Below are 12023 nucleotides of genomic sequence, written 5' to 3'. Positions count from 1 at the left end.
GTCGCTGAGCTGGAAAGCAGAGCTCAAGACTCTGACCTGGCTGGCATCCACATCTTGACATCAGCAGGTCAGCCTGTCACTAATTGAATTATACCTGCATTACTTAATGAACAAAGAATACTCTCCACATTATTACAATGTAATCCTTTAATTGGTTTATGAGCACAAAGTCCCACAGGGAGTGTCACAAATCCATCAGGATGCCCTGAGCACTGCATTTCTGAGCTGGCAAGATAAGAAGTGTCACACGCTGCCGTCCAGCCCTGGGCCGAGCCTGCACGGAGCCAAGCCAGCGCCCCGCAGCCGCGTGCTGCAGAGCTGCGCTGCCGGCAGCAGCGAGCCAGGCTCCATGCCAGCCCCATCCCAGGGGACACCCCACACTGGGGAGCCCCGCTCGGGGCTGCTCCCAGGGAAACGCAGCAGGACAGGACAGCACGCTCTGCCCGCGCTCCGTGTGCTCCTGCCTCTGACCCCCGTCCAGTCCATGATGCCTTACCAAAGCCAGATCTGTGCCACATCCCAGACACACGTGGTGTGGACATCAGCCCCTTACCACCCATCACGTCACCCTGGAAATGCTCTCCTGCTGCCCCCACCACTTGCTAAAATAGACACAAACCAAGGCTACGTAAGTGAAACCTAGCATGCTTAGACAGGGCACACGGAGACTCCCCTAAAAGCAATAGGATGTCCTGCTTCATGACGCCCTGCACACACAAATCTAAGTTAAGAATCCAGCCTACAGCATAAAATATCTGCTTTCGCATCTTAATACTACTTAATACTGCTTTTGCATCTTAATACTCAGCATTATTTGCAATCTCTGCACTGCTGGTCAGAACGTAAACTGAAGAGGGACACGGCACAATGCAGCGGGACAATGAGCAAGCCGTTGTCCCTGCCATGCTGCATGGACGCAGTCAGTGCACCACCAGATGAATGGGTATTCTGCAGAGATGTTTTGGTTTAGATTTTCTGTGTCCAGCAGTAAAGGAGAAACACATTGCACCCTCAGAGTATGATTCTTCTGATTTATGTGGTAATTGTAATGCTTGTGCCCTTCACTCTCCTCTTTTATCCTTCACCTCTCTCCACATTCCAAATATAAATCAAAGAAGCATTACTGACCATCAGGGAACCACTCGGGTATCTGGTTTCATGTATGGCCTGAATTTCAGATGGCAACTCTGCATTCTGAGAGCAAAATTCTGCCAGCCGGAATTTTACTCCTAATTATTGCTATTTATTTATTATTATTTTAACTTTCCAGATGCAATTCAAATACAGTCACGCAGTCTGTACACAGGCCTCTCTAATGCTTCTTGGTAGAAATTAAGCTCATTCAGTTGAGCTGTTTGTATCCTCCAGTGGAAGTGTGGAAGACAATAACACAATGTCTGCAAACAGTGAGGGGCTGTGATACTCAAACAGAGCTAACGCTGATCGCTGATCGCGTTAAGCGGCATTTACCTGAGCAGTTTACCTGTTACTCGTTTTTACATATTCCACAACGCTGCACTAGGAACATTCATTTATAAACTATATTCCTAATTTGTTCCCTTAGAAATCCATACAGTTGTCATGTGTAACTAGCAGTCAGCTGTAACTATCCTTCTTTACCTACTACATCTTTTTCCATGGTATTTATCATGTTTTCCTTCTATGGGAAGGGAAGGACATGGGGATTGCTTCAATACACAGAAGGTGTTTGTTTGCAGACTGCCTCTGAAATAAAACAAGTTGGAAACAGAGTGTCTGACCCAGGGCAGTAATGGGCAATAATGAATACAACAGAAATGTGAGCCCTGAGGGAAGTAACCTCCCATTTCAACAACCGCATCAAAATGTCTATAGGTCAGGCTGTTTGAACACAAAAAGCAAACTGGAGTGTGCTCTCCTTGTTTACTTACAGCAGAGCAAACAAAGCCCCTGTCCAGGACCACGGTGAGGGACGAACGTTCTGCAACTCAACTCGCCCAGCTGCCCACGAGCCCACACGCCACACGGGGCGACGGGGGCCGGTGCTGTGACCCAGGGGATGCCCTGAGACCCTGCATCCTCAGCGTGGCCAGGGCCGGGTCCTGGATCTGACTTCCACAGGAGAGGGGCCAGTGCCCCAGGAAGAGGCCAGGCCAGCAGCCAGCTCTGCCGCCTTCTTCTCTTGCGCCCACGGCACTGGGAGCAAAGCGAGCACAGCCCCAGTGCAGAGCAGAGCTGGGCCAGTGCCCCCAGCCCCAGCCACACCAGCTGCACCATCATGCCCGGGAGCAGCGCACGGCACGCCACGAGGCAGCCCGGCACACTGCCCTTGCTCTTATTCCCCATCACACCGGGGAGTAGGTCATCACTCAACCCTAATGACCACTGCTCGTTTAATAAGACCACCGTATGTCATGTGAAGAAACAAAAACCTCCTCCTAAGGTGGCAGCCCCTCCAGAGATGTGTTTTTCTGTAAATCTGCCACCCCACACAGAGAACTTCATGGCACTGCGATTTATGACTTTCTACTAAATTTTTAAAAGCCAATGTATCACAACATGCACAACTCTTGTACTGTTTCTAGCAGATTCTCCAAGTAGAGCAAGTTCAGGAAACCCCTCTTCATGTCTCTGCTGCTGCCCTGGGCAGGTGCCAGCTCTGCGCCGCACCCAGCGGAGGAGCAGGTCCCAACAGCACGCTCCTGTGCATGTGGAACTGCATGTCCAGCAGTGTCCAGCAGTGTCCAGCAGTCCATAAGGCACGACCTTATATTGCTGAAGTAACACGGCTAATAACAGCCAGTAGGGCCCTGAGCCAGGCAAGCCCTCAGGCATGCACTTCCTCTAGCCCTGTGCACAGTCCTATGGACTCTAAAAGGATTACTGCAACTAAACCTAGGTAAGTATGTTAAGCGCTAGGCTGGATGAAGGACTACACTGCCAGTGTGCCAGGCCTCTATGAAGGATGCCATGAGACAAGAAACCATGCTCAGCTCTTAGGCCAGCAAAACTCCGATTTGGTTCCATTTTTATGGAGCTGAAATATGAGAAGTACTGACTGGAGTGCTAAAGTTTTCTGACAAAATGTAAAATAAAATAAAATATAAAATAAAATAAAATAAAATAAAATAAAATAAAATAAAATAAAATAAAATAAAATAAAATAAAATATAAAATAAAATAAAATAAAATAAAATAAAATAAAATAAAATAAAATAAAATAAAATAAAATAAAATAAAATAAAATAAAATAAAATAAAATAAAATAAAATAAAATAAAATAAAACAGAAACTGCATTATACTACTAGAACAAGACCAAAGCATTGCTCTGAATCTTTTAATTGCAAAAACAGTTGTGGGGGCTGGGCTGAAGAGCCATTTACGATGAGCCATTTATGGCTGCTCACTGCAGGAAGGGGCAGCAGCAGAAGCACGGCACCTACCTGTCACCGCACACATACACTGTTAGGCGTACACCTATTTTTAACAAACCATCAGCTGAAATCACAGAATCACAGAATCACAGAATTTCCTAGGTTGGAAGAGACCTCAAGGTCATCGAGTCCAACCTCCAACCTAACGCTAACAGCCCTCCACTAAACCATATCCCTAAGCTCTACATCTAAACGTCTTTTGAAGACTTCCAGGGATGGTGACTCCACCACTTCCCTGGGCAGCCTGTTCCAGTGCCTCACAACCCTTTCAGTGAAGAAGTTCTTCCTAACATCTAACCTAAAACTCCCCTGGCTCAACTTAAACCCATTCCCCCTCGTCCTGTCACCAGGCACGTGGGAGAACAGGCCAACCCCCACCTCGCTACAGCCTCCCTTGAGATACCTAAAAAGAGCGATAAGGTCACCCCTGAGCCTCCTCTTCTCCAGGCTGAACAAGCCCAGCTCCCTCAGCCGCTCCTCGTAGGACTTGTTCTCCAGGCCCCTCACCAGCTTCGTCGCCCTTCTCTGCACCCGCTCAAGCACCTCGATGTCCTTCTTGTAGATATATCTTAGTTCTAATATCTTAGTTCTATCTGGAACATGAACAAACCTCCTTTTCTTGGACAGCTGAAGACATGCAGCAGAGGACTAACCATATCCCCATGGGTTTTCCACTAGCCCACAACGGGAGGGCCTCTCGCTGCTTGCAGACACGGGGATGCAGAGATAGGGAGGTGCGTGTGAGGCAACTGTTGTGATCATCTGCAGTGAGAACTGGGGCTCTGTGCAAGGGAACAAGGAACAACTAGAAAGAAAACTGCACCCGCAGAACTGGTCCCCAAGTGCATCCCTTGCCACAGTCTGAGTGACAGGGACCAAACATGCTTTGGAGTGGCCCAGTCCATCACCGCTACAGCCAGGGCACCAAACGCTGAGCAGCCCAAAGAGGGGCATCCATGTGGGTGCACTGCTCGCAGAGTCTGGGCAGAGCCCCTGCAGTGAAATGTCACCTGGCACACTGGTCGTCCCCACACGCACTCCACAATCCTTGTCTCCAGCACAGCACAGGTCTTTCAGGCTGTGAGTCTGCTGCCTTCCCAAAGTTTCTCCCACAGAGTCACAGAATGGTTTGGGTTGGAAGGGACCTTAAAGATCATAAGGTTCCCATCCCCCTGCCATGGACAGAGACACCTTCCGCTAGACCAGGCTGCTCCATCACACCTGGCCTTAAACACTGCCAGAGATGGGGCATCCACAGCATCTCTGGGCAGACTATTCCAGTGCCTCACTACCCTCACAAAAATAAAGTTCTTCCTAATACTTAATCTAAATCTACCCTTTTTAAGTTTAAAGCCATTACTATCAGCCTTGTTCTATCACTACACCCCCTGACAAAGAGTCCTTCCCCAGCTTTCCTGTAGCCCCCTTTAGGAACTGGAAGGCTGCTGGAAGGCCTTCCCAGGGCCCTCTCTTCTCCGGGCTGAACACCCTAACTCTCTCAGCTTCTTGTGCAACAGGAGAGCTCCAGTCCTCTGATCATACTTGTGGCCTCCTCTGGGCCCACTCTAACAGGGTATGCACAGAGCTGATACACAGAGAGAAGCCATGGAGTTGTATCGTGGCACTGGGTTGTGCAACAAAGCCTCTTTAGGAACCAAAGCCATAACCTAAGGGGCCCAAATGCTGCAGACTCACAAGCTGCACTGTGAGGAAAGTCCTCATGGACCAACCTACACCACCTCCCCAGCCCTGCCACAGACTATCCAAGAAGATTCCTGAACACAGCCTGCCGGGACACCCTGCAGTTGCATATGGGCAAACACCACCACAGCCTGAACTGAGGCTTGTACTTGTCTCATCTGGTTTCCTCACAACCTGGCAGAGGCAGACACACAGCCCTGTGTCGGTGCGGAAGGGTCCTAAGGGTCCTCTCGTGGCACTTGAGACCAACGCAAGTGGCAGCACCTGCTCAGTGGCGCCAGTGCTCAGTGGAGCAGTGAGGAGCCCCAGCATGGCCAGGCTCAAAGGTAGCCCGGCGCAGTGCAGCTGGGTTGTGGCCCCGAGCAGGGGCTCTCATGTGAAATGCCATGTACTCAACACAGCCACTAAGTCACAGCTGGCAAGGCAACACGTCCTGCTCGCCTTACTCAGACGCCATCCCACGAAGCCTGGAAGGGGGCTTTACATCAAGTATTTTAAGAGTGTGTTGGTGAAAACAAAAATAATGCAGCTTTCCAGAGCACAGGCAATGCTGCCAACTGTATGTGTTTTCCTTTGCTGGGATAGACTGCATGAAATGGGTAAATTCTTAACTCTGGCTAAAACCTAGAAGAAATTCAAACCACGTCTCATCCACATGGAGCATAAAGTCTCTGAATTACTGTTCAGTACTGTTAGAGAAATCCCATGCCCAAATCCTAGGACCAGAAACATTCCCACCAGTGTGCTGAAAACACATTTGGGGGTTTCCTGTCTGTCGGACTTTTTCTACTACACTGCTCCTGCCTTTTGCTCACTGCTGTATTACAGCTGGTGGTCAGTCTTCGTGCTATGGTAGGTAAAGAGCTGTCACACCTCCCTGTTGCGGGCTCCTTGCCAAGCTCAGGCCTCTGGTCTCTCCGTCCCCCTTGGCCAGCCACAGAGACTACGCAAAACAAAGAATTACAATGACGTACCAAGGGAATATCAGATATCTGGCAACATAACAATGTTGAGGCAATGGAAACAGTTTTATGCCTCTAATCCAAAAAGCAATCCAACATGATCTTGACAGAGGAGCCTGAACAAAAACTTCAAAGGACAAAAAAGCCATTCAACTTTAAAGCAAAGTTACCTAATCACGTGTTTTCACAGAAATGTTTTGCTAAGAGTTCCTGGTGAGAAACTTCATCTGGAAGAGCAACCTCAAAAGCAAGGCATTAGGCAAAGGTTTCGCAGCATCGGGAACCAGCTTCAGGCACTCAGAGTCACTCTGGCCACATGCTACCCAATTAAGGAGGCCTTCACTGAGGGTTCCCATTAGCCATTTGACAAATCACCCTTTGCATTATTCAGCCATCTCAGGACAAATATTATCTGCAGACTGATTTAATCCCCAGGCAGGTGGAAGCTGCCACACCAGCTAGGCCACCAACCCCAGGGCCAGGGCCAGCAGGCAGCCACCCCCCAGGGCCTGTGTGGACGGAGCCCCCAGGCCCAGCGCTGCCACCACCCTCCGGACCAGGCACCACCTGGGCACGTGCTTGGCCAGGGACCTGCCCCCAGGTCCTCCTCCCTTCAGACACCAGACGCCACTACACACCTTTCTAAATTACAGGGTGATTTGTCAGCTAACATAGCTGCTACTGAAATCCATGTCCCCCGGTCCTTGGCCGGGCAGTGGCCTCCAGGGCCAGGCTCCTGGCACCACAACCTTTGACCACATCACAGACCTCTGGCTAACAGAGTCTGGACCTAGGATTCACCACCTCCGAGGGTGGAAAGGCACTGCAACACGCTGCCCGGAGAATCTATGGATGCCCCATCCAAGAGGGTGGTCAAGGCCAGGCTGGGGCTTGGGCAACCTGATCTAGTGGAAAGTGTCCCTGCCTGTGGCAGGGGTTGGGGGTAGAACGACATGCTCTTTCAGGTCCCTTCCAACACAAACCATTGTATGATTCTGTGATTCAAGGGGCTGAAGAGGGCACAGTGCCTGTCCTTGGACATCAGGGCATGAAACACCAGTCTGAAGACTTCTGAGAACCCTGCTTTTACATTCTTTGTGCCCTGTCTCCATGCCCTAAGAATACCAGTTCCTCTCACTTCCTCTACAGGCTGTATCAGTTCTCCAATAACCATCAGCAAGAGCTGCCACAGAAAAGAAAATTACTGTTATTACTGTTTCATGATGGGCTGCAGGCCAGACAGACAGCCACATAATCACCACAACCCAATGAGGGATGCTGTTTTTTATCTGGGAATACATCGAAGGTCTCCATCCCTCTTCAGGAGCCCCACAAAACCCTCACTACTGCAGGAGAAATGCACACATAGATATGGACTCATCATTGCATTCGCTTTTGCAGCAGGGTTCTGTTGGAATATTTATGATAGCCTGGAATTAGGGCATCAGCTTTTACCCCTGGGTCTGTAACACCATTTCCAAAACACGACCCGGACAGCAATTATTATTACTCTCCACCTCAGCACTCGGTGACACAGCTTCCCAGACCAGCTCCTCCACCAGCAATTATTCCCTGGTGCACAGCACGGCTGGGTGGAGGGCCGGCCACGGGCTCCCCGCTCACCCAGGGCCCTGCTCTCCATCGGGAGCTGCTCGGTCAGTTAACCCGGGGAGGAGAGTCCTGCTCCCATCCTCCCATCGCTGTGACCCCCCCTGCTGCCAAGGGCAGGCAGGTGCCACCCTGGGTGCTGCTGTGGAGGAGGGGAGGCCCCAGCACCAAAGCACCGGCTGGCTCCCTGGGCCCAATACACACTCGCAGCAAATGAGAAGGTGCTTCTTCAGTATTTTGTTTCCAGAACAATGTCTCAAACTTCAGCATACCAGAGATATACTTGACTAATTGGAAGCAAATATTTCCTTTTCATTGCAAAGTACACATTCGATATATATTTATAGAAGAAGTGGTTCACTTTTAAGCAACAAAACCCTGTACTGGTTTGAATTTGGCCTTAGAGGCTTGAGCATGTCTCCAGTAGTGCTTCTGTTCAACTACATTGTTTTCTGCTATCCATCTGCACTGACAACATGCTTTTACTTCCAAAGCATTTTAGGTAACTACTTCAAGAATAATTTTTATTTAAAACACATGCAGAGACATATCTCTTAGCACGAAACTCATCAAATAGTGTCAGCAAGCACATTTTAATAGCATAATATTGAAAAGTAATTTTACTACTAGCAAGAAAAGTCTGAAGACTGCAGAGGATATATTTAGATGCGTATAAATAGACAACACTCAGCAATGTCTGGTCAAAGGAGTACAAATCTTCCCTAATGCATGGAATATGCCTGGCCCAAAACGCTTCAATAGCACTTAGACAAGCCTTTTCTGTTTGGCTCAAATTCTGCCAGGCCTGTTAATAGCAGAGCTATTAGCATGATTTTCTGGACTGGTTGCTTGCTCAGAGAACATTCAAAGATTGTTCTATAAAACTGAACCTGTTACCACATCTGAAAGCATAGGAAATATTGATCAGCAATGGAAAGCCATTAGCTCTCCAGCATCTGACATATCCCCATACACCCCAGCAGGCGAACAAGCTCTCCAGGCACCTTCAGGTGCTTCATCTTCCCATTGTGCTTCCAGCTTGCAGGCACCCTTGCTTGCCAAGACCGTACCTAGGGGCACACCAGGCTCTCCATGAACTCTGTGTGAAACTATGCACACTAAGCCACCTGCAGTGGCAGCAGCTCACAGGAGATCTGACCAGGGAAGACCCGTTTCCTTCTTGCCACACTGTTCTGCTACATTTCTTCTTGGGTTCCGATCCGTTTTGCGCCACACACTGAGTCAGCCCCATTTTTGGGCCGGGGAGACAATCCCTGATCCTTCTTCCCCTGCGTTATGACCAAAGTCTATCTCCACTCATCTCTGTGTAGCCATATGGAAGCCTTTCTAAATGACAAGAGTTACATGAAAAATTCAAGAACCACCCCTAGGAAACCATCCTGAATAACACTGCACCACAGAGTCCAGCCTTCTTCTTGATCATAAACGGAAGATAAGATCATCCAGCCCTCCGGCACTCACTGAAATAGCACAGTTTGGAGTCCATTCCTGTACCTGTATGGGTTTTAGTAAACCATCAAAGTGGTAAACTACCTCAAACTCATGCTAGATGTCTGAAATATCCAGGATATATTTCCACTGACTGCATTGCCATGATAGAACTAGTAACTGCTCTTTCAGAAAGAAGCTATTATGTCAAGGGAAGCTTCTTAGTAAGGTTTGTGACTTGAGGCCTAGCTGGCAAGCTTGGGTATGCATTTTGATAGTCTTATGCATTTAAATGCATTTATTATGCATTTAAACAAATGCACAATCCCTTGAATACAGTATGTATTTAGAAATGTACATCAGAAAGGTGTTTGGGCACTGACAGCACTCAGTTTCTTGTATGGTTCTTCTTAGAAAATTGAACCTGACACCCAGATCAGCAGAGTCCTTGTTTTGGAGCACACCAACTCCAGTCCACCAGGACAGACCTCCAGCAGCACTGCAGAGTCCATAGGCTCATACACAGCTCACAGCTTTGGGGGAATGTCTCTAAGCTAATGGGGATCCCAGCCAGTGGCCATGAGGCACCATAAGGCATGTGCAGCCCTGAAAGCACAGGTGGACACCATGCTCCTGGAAACATCTGAAGACACGATTTGTGCTGTCAGAACCAGCTGAGACCCTCCTGTAGAGCAGCAGCAGGCCCTCAGAAACACATCTGTAACCAAAAAGGCTAAAATGACCCAGGGTGGATCCATCCCATCTCACAAGTTTGTTGTCTGGCCACATTAGCTTGAACACATCTGGACATGCAGCACTCAGCCAAGAACAATCAAGGAATGAACTGACACAACGTTACTTTGGGGACATGTGAAATGCAAGCATGGATGGGAAAGATGTCAGAACAGCAAGATGACCAAGGCATGGGTATCCAGGCTCCAGGACAGTCAGCTGGAGGCTGTGAAGGCCGTAGTGTGGACGTAGCTAGAGACACCCAACTTTCCCACGCTCGGTTTGGGGGACTGGTCAGGTTACGTTTGCACCTGCAACTGAGACCAGCAAGTCCTGCTCCAGACACTCCATGCAATGACAAGCAGTGCCTGTCCCAGAGACCTGACAGACCAAGCTAGACAAGACAAAGGTTCGGAAGAGGAAACACTGCTGTCTTGCACCACAGAAGGCAATGAGAGAGGGCAGTGCTCACGTTAACTCTCATGGCAGACCTCAGTGGGTGCAGATCCTGTGCCTCCAAGCCAGTGCTGGCAAGCAGCAAAGGAAGGGGCTTTCAAAAGCACTTCCAGCCCAGCCACGCCAGTGCTCCCCTGGGTGCGGCAGCCCCAGAGCCAGCCTGACTGTGCAGGCTCCCCCTCGGGCCCCTCCTCGGCTGCGGCTGCTCCCTGGAATCAGGTTTGTTTGCTCCTGACATCAACATGGCTGCAAGGTTTCCGCTGGCTCCTCTACAACTGTTGTGCCGTCTCCCCAAACGGGAACCTTCCAGCAGCAAAAAAGGTTTCTCCCGTCCTACATTTGCTTTCCCGCAGACTAGAAGCGTACGCTACAGACAGACAGAGGGGAGGGGAAGGGACAGCAGCACACACATAGCCCGGGATCCCGGGGACAGCCTTCCAGCACCGAGGACAGAGGCGTGCGCCCGGGCGAGGGCAGCGGGACGGGGCGGCTGCCGGCAGCCTGCGGCCGCGGGGACAGGCGAGGTGCCGGAGAGCCGGGGCCCCCCCCGTCCAGCCGCCTTCCCTCCGGAGGAGCTCCACACCCCCGCGGCCGCAGGAGCCGACGGGGCGGCGGCGCAGCCCCCGCGTGAGCGCCCGGGGGCTCCGAGCGTGGCCGCAGCACCGCGGCGCCTCCGCCGGGCAGACCCCGTGCGGGCGGACACGGCGCGGCAGCGGAGAGCCCGGCCCGGCACGGCCCGGCACGGCCCGGTAGAGCCCGGTAGAGCCCGGTACAGCCCGGTACAGCCCGGCACAGCCCGGCACGGCACGGCGGTGCCGGCGCTCCCCAGGCGGCGGCAGCACCGCGCCGCGGCGCGGAGGGGGCGGCGGCCGCCGCGGCATTCGCGGCCCTGCAGCACCCCCAGCCGCGGGCGGCCGCCGGCGCCGTCCCGCGGGCAGCGGCGGGAGCGCGGCGCGGCCCGGCTCGGTTCGGCTCGGCCCGGCCCGGCCCGGCCCTGCCGGTCCGCGGGGCGCCCGCCACGCCCGCCCCGCGCAGCCCCGCGGCCGCCGCCGCCCTCCCGGGAGGGGCGTCCCGGGCGCCGCCGCCAGCCCCGTCCCGGCGCCGCCCGCCGCGCCGCGGGGCCAGCCCTGCCCTGCCCTGCCCTGCCCTGCCCTGCCCTGCCCGGCCGGCCCGGGACCCGCCGCGGCCGCCCCCCCGCGCCCGTTCCCGCGCGGACGAGGACCGGCGGCTGCAATGCAGATGGGGCCGGGCTCGGCCGCCCGCCCCGCGATTACCTGGTGCCTCCCGGGGAAAGACGGCGTCCGGAGCGCTCCCCCTGCAGCGGCGGCCGCGGCCAGGCTCCGGCGGGGCTTCGTGGCGTCGCGGCAGGCAGGCCGGCCGCCTCTCTGCCCTGTGCCGGCGCTCAGCAGCCGCATCCTAGAGCGGCTCCGCGGCGGCGGCTGCCGGCGGCCGGGGCGGGCAGGGCAGCCCGCGCGGACGGCCCCATGGAGCGCGGCGGCTCAGCGCGGCGCGGCCGGCGGCAGCGCACATGCACACGCGCGCAGCCCGCGCCGGGCGGGCGGGAGGCGGGGGTTCGGCGCGGGGCACGCGGCGGCGCAGCCCGCCGAGCCCGCTCGCATCGCCCCGCCGCGGGCAGCCCGCTCGGCTCCGCGCCGCTCCGCGCCCGCCGGCCGGCCGGTGACCTTGCCGTGTACCTGCGCC

The 12023-nt window shown here is 53.1% G+C and overlaps 1 protein-coding gene across 3 annotated transcripts in view; it reads right to left on the bottom strand.

Annotated features, from left to right (window-relative positions):
- LRFN5 (leucine rich repeat and fibronectin type III domain containing 5) overlaps positions 1-11719 on the bottom strand; it is a 57932-nt gene extending 46213 nt beyond the window's left edge. Inside the window, exon 1 of one of the 3 annotated variants that reach the window (XM_032188156.1) lies at positions 11597-11719. The gene's annotated coding sequence lies outside the window, so the exon portion shown is untranslated. The remainder of the gene's footprint in view (positions 1-11596) is intronic. The other 2 variants (XM_032188158.1, XM_032188157.1) reach the window with 2 other exon arrangements.
- Between the last annotated feature and the right edge of the window lie 304 nt (positions 11720-12023).

Source organism: Aythya fuligula, chromosome 5, assembly GCF_009819795.1.
Source record: "Aythya fuligula isolate bAytFul2 chromosome 5, bAytFul2.pri, whole genome shotgun sequence".
Classification (NCBI taxonomy): domain Eukaryota; kingdom Metazoa; phylum Chordata; class Aves; order Anseriformes; family Anatidae; genus Aythya; species Aythya fuligula.
Note: the sequence above shows the minus strand (reverse complement) of the source record. Positions and strands in the feature narration are given on the sequence as shown.